Consider the following 13,924-nt stretch of genomic DNA (forward strand, 5'->3'; position numbering starts at 1 on the left):
AAACTTTAACGAATTTTTGATTTACAAACTCAATGCTTTAAAAGCGAGAAATGGCAACGTTATATAGAAAAAAAATACTTTTATCTCCAGCTCGCGAGACTGTGTATATCGGAAATTCTAAAGATATGCTTAATTTAACATTATTTTGCGATATTGCTCTTGAACTGAATTTTATGGTTTAAGTGCAAAGAACATGATAATTAATAAATAAAGGTAACACTCAAAACGTTAAAAAAACGCCCCTTTGGACGTAATTTAAAATCTGAAACATTTCAGATTTTTTTTTTTTTTCTTCTTTTTTTTTTTTTTTTTTTTTTTTTTTTTTATTAACTAATAAATTTTTGCTGAAAACGTAAGAAGGAAACTTAATACTTAAGAATAAACTGAAGCAGAACAAGAAATAATTTTCATTATAAGAGTATTAGATTGACAAAAGTGAAGAAAATAATCTCATAATTAGCAATTTTTTATAGATAAGGTCATGCATGCAGTTACGCAGCTTCCTTTTTCTAAACATTTTTAGATTATACTTTTAATGAAAAATTACCAGTAAAAATTTTATAAAAAATTATTTATTAATGACCTTTGTTAGTTAACTATGTCAGTTTAAAATTCAGTTAAGTGCTATAAGTTGCCTTAATTTTCTATGCTAAAATTTCCTTCTTACATTTTCAGCAAAAAATTATTAGTTCATAAAAAATATGAAAGTAAAGAATATCCTTCTTTTCATCTTGCGCTCACAAATCATTATGGAAATATCCATTTACAATTATTAAAGCCTGAAAAAAGCATGTCTGCGATGTTATCGTCATGCGATGATTTGTCGATACTTTACTTTTTACCACGATATTTTCGACGACGATATTTTTAAACTGCGAAATTTTTGAACCGCTTTTTTGAACGACATTTTTGTATTTTGAACGACAATATTTTGTATCACGATGTTTTAGAACTGCGATGTTTTCTCTTTGCGATGTTTTCTTCCACGATGTTTTGTATCACGACGTTTTCGCCTTGCGTTATTTTCTCCGCGATGTTTTCGTCCGCGATGTCTTAACCGCGATGTTTTCGGCTGTAACCAATATAAAAGAGCAAGTTTTGTTGCTTAGTTTGGCTCTCTTTTTCATTTTGTTTTCATTATGTATGAATTTTCTTAGGCAGAAACATGTTTGAAAATCTAGCACGTTTGCTATGTCATAATTGTTCATACTTTTCTTTATTCATTCTACAAGACAAGCGTTGAAACATTTTTCCACTGCCTTATTTTTCATAAACTTTTCTCATTTTTTTTTGAAAGGAACCTTCAAAAAGCGAGTAATATTCCCAATTTCACTTCGCCAGAATTTAATTACTAAGGAACTCCGCTTACCCAAACTCACCGCCAGGAGGTATTTGAACTAGAACATATGTGAGACAGCACTTGGTTTACAGTATAGCAGTTTCAAGCTGTTTTCAAGACCATCATTGAGTATATCAAATACATAAATGCAATGTCGGTCGAATAATGAATATAAAGAATCAGATGACAACATTTTTTAGGCTGCGATGCAGTAGTAAAAATAATAGGTGATGTTTCTGCGAATAAAATCAGATATGTATAAAATAATGGAGGATATTGTTTCTGTAGATTATTAGGGTAGACGTATAGAGACAAAAAAGCTTTTGTTAATGGAAACCAAATCTCAGCCATGGATTCGCCTCTCAGCCTTGGATTTGAAACGTGAGTCCTCATGTTTGAAAAGATGTGCATACCCTTACACCATGAATGCATGCAAAAGAATTTGCTACAATTTATTAGACTAGCTATACGGGTAATAAATCATATTATTTTCGATACGGCGAAGTTTCTAAAGTCTCAATAGGCTATTAAAATCAATGTGAAATGAAAAACATTAAATTTTTCAAATAATTTATTACAAGTAATTTAACTACGATAACAACAAGCGCTTTGCCAAGAAATGTCCTACAATTTAAAATATTCTACAGATAAAATACTATTATAATTAAATTTTATACCATGGAAAACTGTAAAGTTATTTTTGGTTAAAACTATGTCATTCGTTAATAGCAGCACAGCCTGTTAGCAAGTTAAAGCACACAGTGGAATTGTCGGAAATGAAAGAGCGGACACCCTTGCTAAAATGGCGGAACTTGGGAATGGGGCCGATAATTTTGATATCCAAGATTCGGGAAAAAAAGACCATTGCTGAAATGGGTTACTGGATTTATACAGAATTAAATTTTTGCTGGGAGTCGTCTAATGAGAAAAAAGAGTTAATGAAAAATATAAAATAAGAAGATGAATATTATAAAGAATGTTGATATAAATCAGGTACTGACTAATCATGGACGTTTCCCGGCTTTTTTTAATCGGTTCCATCTACAGAATAATGATAAATGCTTTAAGTTTAAGGACGCTAGGCACTTCGTCGATGAATGTACGCTTACCCGGAGCGCAAGAGAGAAATATAGAAAGAATTATAATAAAGATTTTAAAAGGAACTATTCAAATTTGAAAGCTGAGACAATAATGAAGATTATAAATACGTACAAAGATAGAGTTGGAATTTGGCCCTGAGACTCAAATTTTGGAATCTATCTGTTTTTTACTTCCTTGTACGAAGTAAAAAGGAAGTATTATAATCGTGAAAAGTTTCCGGCAACATATTTCAACAAAAATATCCATTTTGACGGCTATCGAATGCAATTTAACGATGTTTTTGCTTGATATCTATGCGTAAAAACAAAATATAAGACACTTTTCCTCCCAAAAAATTATAAAACTACTTTAAAATTAATTCTGAAGAGAATGTTTCGTGGCGTCTGTACGAACGTATGTACGTACGTGCGTACGTACGTATCTCGCATAACTCAAAAACGAGTAGCCTGAGAACTTTGAAATTTTGTATATAGGACTGCTATAATATGTAGATGTGCACCTCGTATTTTGGTTGCAATCGGCCGCACCAAACGTATATAAATATATTTATATATATATCCACTCTGTTACCCGGCTCATTAATCTCAATATCTTTACTCTTATATGTTCGTAAATTGTACATTTTTTGCTTTAAAAATGATTGAATTATGTTGTTTTTATCTTCCGGTTAAGGTTTTTATGCCGTTTGTAATTCTGGAAGCAATATTTGTACAATTATCAACAATTTAAAAGCAGTTTAAGTGCGGTTAAGTTTTAAATAACATGGTGGACATATTTGTTTACATTTGAAACAGCAGAATTGTAGATTTGTTGCCAATCTAGAGAGACTAAGCTTCGCAACACAAAAATAACGCCTTCATTTATTACTGCGAATTAAATCATGCTTAATCCTTTCTGGAATTTTTTCGAGGAAATAAGTGTTTAAGATTTACTTCGTAATTTTTAATGCAGATATTTTGAGTTTTTATGTATTTTTGCTTTGTCGCGAAGTGAGAGCTGAATTAATTAAATGAGAAATACTCAATCGTCTGTGAAAAACTGTTTCTTTTCTGTTTTGTTTGCTTAATTTCTTTCATACATCCTTTTAGCTTTATTATAGTATTTGAATAGAACATGTGGCAACGATAATTCTTCAAATGATATAAAGTTTGTGCATTCAGAGTGTCATTATATTAAACAAATATAGTGAATTTTAAAGAGTGCATTGTGGTTTATGCGCTGTCGACGAAGTAGATTTAATTCAATCCAATCAATTTAAATGAAATTCAAGAAAAAATGAGTATAATTTAATATTCCGTACAAGGAAGTCATGTGGTGTACAAATCAGATTTTTTTTTTCCTTATGTTTGTACTTTTCTGTCCAGTCCCATTTTTTGATCATACGACCGGCTTGTGCCGACTAGTAGGATCGGGGCTGTGCCCTTATAATAATAATAATAATAATAATAATAATAATAATAATAATAATAATAATAATAATAATAATAATAATAATAATAATAATAATAATTACTATTTCTGTAGCAAAACTGCCATATTTTTGACGTGTTCCTCTGAGGCTTAGTTGAAAGGAATAAGAAACACTGCGCTTCGCACAGTACTCAACTAGCTATATAAATAATGAATAATATTTTTTCACGATAATGTGAATGCAATTATTGTATAGCCTTTATTTGTAAATCAGCCACAATATATGGCAATGTAAAAATTTAAGAATTATTAATAAATAGTAAACAAGGGCGGACGTGGGCAGAACCGATTAACCGTAATGGTAAAGAGATGGTGCCTACGTCTTCAGTTACTACTACTACTACTATGATGTTTATGATGTAAAACTGTATTCCTGTTGCAGTTATCTAACGTCATTTACGCTTTTATTCCCAGTGACATCAACGGGCCGAAAAATCCAACATAAAAAATATTAATCGAGTCACCAACGGTAAAAAATAGAAAATAAAAGAGAGAGAGAGATTGAAAAGAAAAACAGTGTTTTTCAAACTCAGATGATTTTTACTAACTCTGATTTCGTTAAAAACGTCTGAATACTTCTCGTTTGAAACATCAAGCATTTTTTCTTAATTTTGGCAACTCTAAGTCTTTCTTTTTAATTTGGAGACGAGTAGTCTTTAACGGTTTCATTTTTGAACCTATTTCTTTGAAAAATAACATTTTTAATGCATTTCTCTGCACGAAAAACTAAGTATAAATTTTTCTTTTTGTTTTAAATTTCCGTTTTGTCATTTAAATCAAATACGGATCAAAAATTTCAAAATCTAGAGATGCATTTTTATTTATTTTATATTTTCCGATAGCTGAAGCTTTTATAATAGCCAAAATTCTATGAATGAGGTAGAAAGGACGCTTAATTAAAATACTGAACAAAGGAAGTAATATAGTTTATATAATATAGTTTTCGTGATAATGTATCAAAAAAGTGCAATTTCTAAAACCATAAAATTTAGCAGTTACCTTAGAATGACTTTGAATCCGTAATTTTTCAGTTTCAGAAATCCTTTCCTAAAGAACTATCAACATTAGCCCTTAATTGTGCAATTTATAGCAAATTATCTTATAAGGTATTTCTCCCACCTTCTTCGCATGCCTTCGTGGTGTGGTGGTCTGCACGCTGGGCGCGTATTCCAGAGGTCCACGGCTCAATTTCCGGCAAAGGCGTTGCTAATTCTTTTTCTCTCCGGCCTTAAAAATACCTAATATCTCTACAGTGGCGCCCGAACTAAAAGGGTTGTAGATGGTGATTCTCCACAGCCAGGATTTGGCGTTTGGGCCCCCTAAAAACACCAGTCGCCCTTTAAAAGTGGGAGTATACTAGATATTTCTCCCACCTTCTTGGCATACCTTCCTGGTGTGGCGGTTCACTCACTGGGCGCGTATTCCAGAGGTCCGCGGTTCGATTCCCAGCGAAGGCGTTGCTAATTTTTCATCTCTCCCGCCTCAAAAATACTAATGTCTCTACAGTCTTACAGATATTTTTAAAAAATCATATTTTTAATATACTTTAAAATTTCTTTGAATTTTGATTATTTCTTTCCTGACAGCTTATTAACTTTTGGTGAACTTTTTCAGACTGCCTTAAATATTGACTAAAATAATCTATCCATGAATGTATATAAACTTATCTTCTGAATATAAATTTATTTTTACATGCGATACATTGTGTTCTACCCGTAATGTAGCATGCTATGATAATATTGATGCAGCATTTCAATTTTAAGAGTAGAAATCGGATACTTTTCCATAATCAATCAAATACGTTTTCTTGCAGTGTCTGTCTGGCTATTTTACAGAGTATAATTTAGAGGCTCTTAATTGTATGAATACAAGAAAATGAGAATGTTTATTAATGGCGAAACGCTGAAATAGAAATTATTTTTCTAAGGTGCGTAATATTATTTGTCCTCTTTTTGACGTGTGGTTTAGACAAGAATTAATACAGAGTTCTACTGAGGACGAATCCCCAGTAGAAAAATAGAATGTTTAAGAGTGTCTAAAAATAAACTGAAAGTTTTAAATAAAACATAAGGCATTTGATCACCAATGCATCAAAAGAAAATTAATTCAGTGTCACTGGATTTAAGTAAATATTCATTATGATCCTAATTCAGCCGCCTAGACGGTATAGTGGTTGGGGTTGGGGAAACCGACTGCGATACCGAAGGTCCAGGGCTCGAATCCTGGAGAACACAGGGATGTAAATTGTCTGTCCCTATCAAATTAATAAAAAGTGGCCGCCTATTAGGTGCCTCCTAATAAAATGATCACCACTTACGGCCTTAGTAGTGGCGAAAGCCTAAAAATGGCTAATGCCCGCCATTAAAAAATTATTTTGTTTTATATTTTTATCTATTTCATATTCTTATGTAGTTATTTTCATTATTTGTTTATTTATTTTGATTATTTTGGGGGGGGGATTGTTCGTATTTACTTACTATATCTGTGCCGCTTTTCAGAGCAGAGTATTCTACGATTTGAGCACAAAAATTGAAATTTATTTGTTGAATTTGAACATCTTCACAAATGTTCTAATTTTGAAACAAAGCTGAGTACATTTCTCCATTGCAATGTAGTTAGCCTTGTTTTATTCTAACGTATTCTTTCTCCATTGTAATGTATTTAGCTCCATTGTATCGTTAAACCATAATGAAGGAATGTATGATTCATACACTTCTCCATTGTAATTAAGGATAATATTCCATATATTGTATCCTTTTTGAGCCACATTTTGGCTTTCATATTTGTCGTGTGATTTTTCTAATTTTTCGTAAAATTAAATTTTTATATCAGGAATTTTTCTAATGTTTATATAGACTGAGGTTCCATTTACTGTAAGAATAGAGGGAGATAAGAGGATTTGTTCGAAATAGCACTTTTATAGAGAGTATCAAATCGTTAAGAATCGCAAGTTTGACACTAAATATGTTGAAGAAGCCGTATTATTATTATTATTAGAATTAAAAGATTATTCAGAAACTATCCTATTAATGTGTGGTTTTAGATAACGATCAGGTTACCATACATCCTACATCTCTTTTATCCGGATAACGTCATAATTTCTACTCTACCTGGCGTCTTGGATGCGATCCAGTAGGACCAAGGTGACACAGAAGGTCGAACATATGATTTCATACCTAAAGTTTTACCAGCAAACCAAATTATTATCTCACAACTAACTTACTCTATTACCAACCATGTTTCTTTTTCAGAGTACTTTTATCGTTTTAGTATCTAGGCTACAGATATCTGCTACTCGGAAACTTGATCTTTGTTTTCTACTGCCCTGCCGGCTAACGGTGGCAAATCATCTGCGTCTTCTTACCAACAACACTGAATGAATATAAAAGGTTTATGTCACCAACCGAACGACAGTTAACACAATCTGCAGAACATTAAACATAACTCAAGTCTCGAAAAACCCAAAAATATCTATAAAGCTCAGAACTTATGACATTTAACTCCTAAACGCTTATAGAAATGTCAATGTGGCCTAAGAAATAGGAAAAACTAATGTATAGTAATAAAGAGAAACCGAATGTAAAATACATGTCCCCTCCCCCCCCCCCAAAAAAAAAGTAAACAGGGTGCCCTTAGTTTTAGTCTCTAGGATAGCGATGCGTAGCTATCAAAACAGGATATACATAACATCGTTATAACAGAGAGATGCTGTAAATAACAATAAAAATCTTAATTTCCAAACCCATCTAATGGTAAAAAATTTTACATTACAATTTTATATTTAGCAATCATACTTTACTGAAATTTAGTGTCGCTGATAAAAAGGAGAAGATATCAAACATTGGAAAACTGCCAATCGGAAAATTCATGTACGTATGTAAATTAAAATTCTATTATAAAAGATATTTCTATTTGCGTAGTATGTCTAATGAAGCGCTGATAAAATATGAATTTTCAGTAAAATTTACAGACTAATGACCCTTTACCTTACCACAGGATAACATAGCAACCAAAACTATATATACTAATCATCATTTTAACAGGGACATACTGAAAGTAACATTAAAAATCTTAATTTCCACACCCCATCTAACTGCATAAAATTAAACATTGCAATTTCAAATTTAGCGTTCATTCTTTATTAAATATTCCATTGCTGACTGAATATTCAAGCACCTATAAAAATGAGAAGATACGAAATACTGGAAAGCTGCCAATCGAAAATTTCATGTTACGTCAATAATTTAAAATTATATTCTAAAAGATGTTTCTCTTTGTATATGTCTAAAAGTACTGGTAAAATACGAAATAATAAATTTCAATAAATTTTAGAGAAACATCAGTCTTTAGCTTATGATTTCTAATGAAACCTTTAACATATGGTGAATCTGTCACGAATACATTTATAACTTTTTGGCAGATTAAATATTAGCTAGAGATCTAGAATGTTTCTAATATTATTTCAAGATATTAGACGTAATTTTTGAATAGGTAAGTGTATTTAAATTTTCCTAACATTAATAGTTCCAAATTTTCTTTCAGATTTTCTTTATTTTAACGAAAAAATAATGTTTATATTCATAATTTTCTTTGAGCTGGATATGAAAAGCATTATCTTAAACATTTTTACAGAAGAGTATAATATCTTTATAAAACTTTCACATTAAAAACTTTCATTTTAACAATCAAAAACACTATCAGATCCCAAACAGTGAATGGTATCGTAAAACTAAACTGAACTGTGGAAGGTAATTTTAGCGCAAATACTTCTTGTCATTACAGCAGGCTCTTGAAAAATGGTTTTAAAGTTTATGATCTCTTTCGGTAAATGCGATACACACTCATGAGTTAATAAAATATTTGAATTTTGCTGATAAAACCATCATAGTAGAAACTCAAGTAGATCGTAAACTTTCAGTACTCTAAGCTAAATAGTTTATTTTGACGTTATGCATCAACGTAATTTTATTTACAACTTTGAACCACCTTCCACCCGCTCTCTGAGCAAACTACGTTGACCTATAGAATGTGCTTTAAATGAGATCAGAGTTAAAAGCTCAAGATATCCACAAAACGTGATCTAAAAATATTTATAAGGCGTCGCATATGTTTGCTTTTTGGTTCTCTTCAGTAAAGTATTTCCTTAGGCAGTCAATGATACATGTTGTAAGCTTAACATAACAAAATAAGAAATTTGTAACTAAGTGGTATATATTGTTATCATCTGAGGTACCACACAGTTCCAGACAACATCATTAGCATTATTTCTTACGTTTACTAACAGTATCATTAGCACTGTCTCATATTATAGCCAGTTAAATTCCTGGACTAGGAACGTAAAACATCAATTGTGTCTGCCTCGGAATTCAAACCACGAATCTTCCATTTTCTAAATAGAAGCGTTATCCGTTTAGATTATATATAAGTTCACAGAGCGAAATGCGAGAATTCTTTAGATTCATCCTTGATTAAAACGTGACTGGGGAGAGGCATAATACCAGTCAACTAAATCCAAGTAGCGAAGAGTTATTACTTGGATTTAGTTACTTGGATTTAGTTGCTGGATTTAGTTGGCTGGTTCTATCATTTTTTGTCACCACCTAAAACCATATTTCATTTGAAGATCACTGAAGAGACTATTAGGTTTCCGCAACAAGAAAGATGAAAAATGAACAGTGACCTTCCAAGCTTTTCGCGGAGCCCTCCCTTGCTAGATGGCCATGTTCACTTCTTAACCCAAATAGCATGCAGGGCGATCTCCTCGCTCACCAATCTTTTATGTTTCCAAAATTAAACATAACATAAACTTTTTCGTTACCTTAAGAAGAACTTTCTTACAGTGAGATGAACATGTTCTGAACACAATAAAAAGTTGGACCTTGTAATCTGACACAACTCCCTAATATATAACTTTAGGTTTCGACAACACACTGAGAAATCAACTTAAGGAGACTCATACACCTTAAAACCCATAAGATGTTCGAATAGGTGACTGTTGCAAGAATTGAGATAACTTATTTATTTTAAAAGCAATTACTACCAACTTTTTACAGCTGACTACATAATATAGCTGCTTTTTGAAATAGTAATTAGAAAGTTTGTGTTGCCACAAATATTTTTATAATTTAATCCCCTTTGTGGCAACACTTTTCGTCTTGTTTCCAACTTGCGCGCACAGTTTAAAACATTCTGTTTCATAATTTAATTCCATATTTAATATATAGCTTTTATAACATTTGGAAACTACTGTAAACCCAAAATTCTAAAAATTTCGCGTTAAATTTTTATTTTATTTTGAGTTGAGTTTATAAAATGTATTTTATTAAAAAATTTTTTAATGTTTTCGTCCATAAAATTTTTCAATATTAAAATATTCATTAGATTGTTGGTTCAGTTAGAAAGTAGTGCACATATAAAGAATTCTATCCAATTTCAAGTATGTACCATTAGCCATTTTTAAAATATCATGCGCGGAAGGTGAAAAAATGGCGAAATATTTTGTCACAAAGAGGATTCAATTACAAAAATACTTGTGGCAACACAAACTTTCTGGTTACTATTTTCCAAAGCAGCTATATTATGTAGTTAGATGTAAAAAATTGGAAGTAATTGCTTTTAAAATAAATAAAATATCCCAATTCTTGCAACAATCACATATTCGAAGATCATAAGGGGTTTAAGGTGTATGAGTCCCCTTAATTATTCTACAATCACTACAGAGTATTGAAGGACGTTCACAATTAGAATTCTAATTTCATTTTAAGAATGTCTTATAGAATAAAATCTTCAAGACTTTATAAGAATCGATCGTGATAATGACGCTTCATTATTTATGAACTTAGCAAATACTGTGAGTCTTTCCGAAATGAGTAACAGATTTAGGATAGATCCATTTTTGAAGTAACAGAATTCTTTCTTTAGGGTGAATGCCAAAATTTACAATTTTCTAGATCTTGCATAATAATCTTTAATAATATAAAAAATCATTAAAATAATTTATGTTAATTTTCATTATTATCAAATCCCTTCAATTATTTTTGTAAGATCAAACAGTAAGATCAAACAATTTTGAATAATTTAACAGCTAAAAAATATCTCGTACTTTTTGGAGCACTTTTACCGCTACTAAAAATGTTCTGATATGCAGCGTAATTATAAGTTGCATTTTCCAAAGGCTACAAGAAAGGAACCGCTGGTCAGACTGACCTAATATTTGACCTGAATATACCTGAAGCAATAGGAATTTGTCTCGAGTAAGGAAACAAATAGTTCAAAATTTTTTCAATAGGTTTCGCTTTACTTGTTATAACATGCCAATAAAAAAACCTGTCATGTGCACCACACATTAGACATAATAAAAACACGAAGTACTTGCAGTTTTCGTTATCCTGTGTCATGACTCTTCAAGCTCGTCATGACTCTGTCAGTGAAGGATAGGGTTCTACCTGTGAAGCTTTTTTACAAGAACGGTGACTCTTTCACTTACCTTGAAAACGTTCAAGACATTAATGGGTTAAAACGCGGCTCTGATCTGGTGTCTGTTAAGATCGGATGCGGAAGATGATTCGCATATTCGAAGAGACTGGTTCATTAGACATGAGATCTGGCACAGAGAGAAAAGTAATTACTTTAACATCAGTTGAAGATGTAACTATAGAGCTACAAGAAGAGACAAGAAGTGGATTGGGAATGTACAATGCAAGAGGAATTGGCCTATGGCGCAATGTATGAGGAATATATTTATCAGCGTACTTGGCAAAATTTTGGGTAACATCCTGAAAGGTTATTCATTCAGAATTACGCACCTTCAGGCGTTGCTTCCTGCTGACTGCCAGTACGATAAAAATTAGGCCTACAGTCCCTCACTCACAAGGAAGTGGACAATGTATGTCCATGAAGCATTTTGTTGGCAGATGAAGCCATTTTCTGTCACCAAGGTTTTCTTAACTCTTTCGCATCTAAGTCGCCCGTAACGCCCGTGCATTCAGGCAACGGCAAACCGCCCCAACGCCTCGTTTATTTTCTACCTAGTTCTTTCCCCTCCACGTTAGTGTATGGCTCATTGGTTTCGCGAGTTGTTAAAAGACATGTCAATCATTATTTTGAAGCAAATAAAGGAGAAATACGGAAAGCTATTAACGTTCGCAGGTGCAATCCGGCCCTAAGGTGAAACTGTACACAATGGATGAAACCGCAGGGGGAAAGGAAAACTATTCCAAGACAAATTCGTAAACACGGGCGTTTTCGATGTTTGTTGAAAACAGATTTGGTCGTCTCTCGATGCGAATTTTAGACAAACTACAGACATTGGATCAGAGCCGCATCTTACACCCTTTAATACCTCTAACTTTTTCAGGACAGTTGGAGCACAGTCACCTTTTAAAACAGCTTCACAAGAAGAGGCCGATTCTTTATTGACAGAATCATCACGTTTCTCAGACACAGGATGATGGAACTTCAAATAAAGGAAGCAATGTAAGACTATTTTACTTACCAATTAACCTATTTGGTAAGTAAAATAGTCTTACGTAAATAAAATAGTCTTTAATATGTAGACTCCAGTGGATGAACTTCTGTCTGTATACTGGAGTAGCAGGAAACTACACAGGAGTAGGGTTAAAGTGCCCTTTATTAACTCTTTAAAATTTACATTGCGTCAACTCAACGCTAACAAACTTCGCCTCTGATTGGGCGGTAACTGAAAGTCAGAAAATTGAAACTAAAAGTTGAAGTATTAACAAGTGTATTAACAAGTGATAACCTACAGGACTGAGCGAAACCCCGTAACTTAAACCCGTTTCAACGTTAGTGGTAGCAAAGCAATGCAATTAAGCCACTTGAACCAGCAATAAGCAAACGTATCTACGGCAGCGATGGGGATCAAAGCCTAACTCTTCCTTTCTCCTACCGAAACTCGGCTTTTAACTACTTCCTTCAAAGTAGAAAATTTGCATTTCCTTCCGCGCGAAACAACATTTAACTATTCTGGCACTGACAATTAGGGTAACGAAGGATTACAGGAAAGGTCTAAACTCAAACTTTAAATTGTTAGTTAAAATAAATATAAATCCCTACAAATATATGGCGCCAAATCACGTCTTTTAATTAGCATATTATAACGAGCACAGCACCATTTTTGATAAACCTTTGAACTCTTTTCCTTTTGCCATACATGTTTACATTGCTTTCATGTATATCCAGGCCACATATATGTCACTTTTACCAGTGGTTCTTTTTACAGCTTTTTTAAGTGGAATTTAAATTATGATAACCCTATATATACTGCTACCATCCAAAATAAATCATCATAAAGTACAAGAGATATTAAATCCATATTTACTGAATAAATTAGATTAAGTACAAGGGAAAACTGATTAAAATTACGGTCCACTTCGATTTGCTAAATACAAAGGAAAATCAGATTTTTTGTAATCTGTATTGTTGGCGATTAATGTTGAGTCATAAACTGTCCTTGTTTCTGAAAGACGAAAGCTTCTGCTGTGTGCTTTGGAATATGATAGTCCATGTTGCTCTAATACGCTGCCAAGTCTAATATCGAGTACTAGCCAATAGCCACGCTTTGTTAGTTACTGACAAGACGTGTTCCATGTGCGACATTTCGGGAGAACAAGGGGGCCAAGTTTACAGTACACCTTGCGCGCAATGAAGATTTATTGAATACATTTGTCATGCCTGGCAGTATAGTGCTGTAAGACTGGGATCCGTCCATTGCGATTTTATAGAAAGGATCGAGATTCACTTGAAAAGATATTCTTATTTATATATCTCACTTACACATTCCTCTTCATTACATATTCTGGTGTTATACTAATAACGCTATAGGACAATTAAATTAAACCTAACAACAATCTAAGGAAAAAAGTGAAGTTTATGTATTTAAGTATTTTATCAGACATTGCATATAATATTTAGGTATTCAGTTATAAAGGATCTTCAGAAATAAATCCACAATTTAATATCTGTTGAAGGACCAGTGCCACCTCATTTTCAAAA

This window comes from Stegodyphus dumicola, chromosome 7, assembly GCF_044657685.1.
Source record: "Stegodyphus dumicola isolate Sdum_Otavi_A_Nest chromosome 7, ASM4465768v1".
Classification (NCBI taxonomy): Eukaryota; Metazoa; Arthropoda; class Arachnida; order Araneae; family Eresidae; genus Stegodyphus; species Stegodyphus dumicola.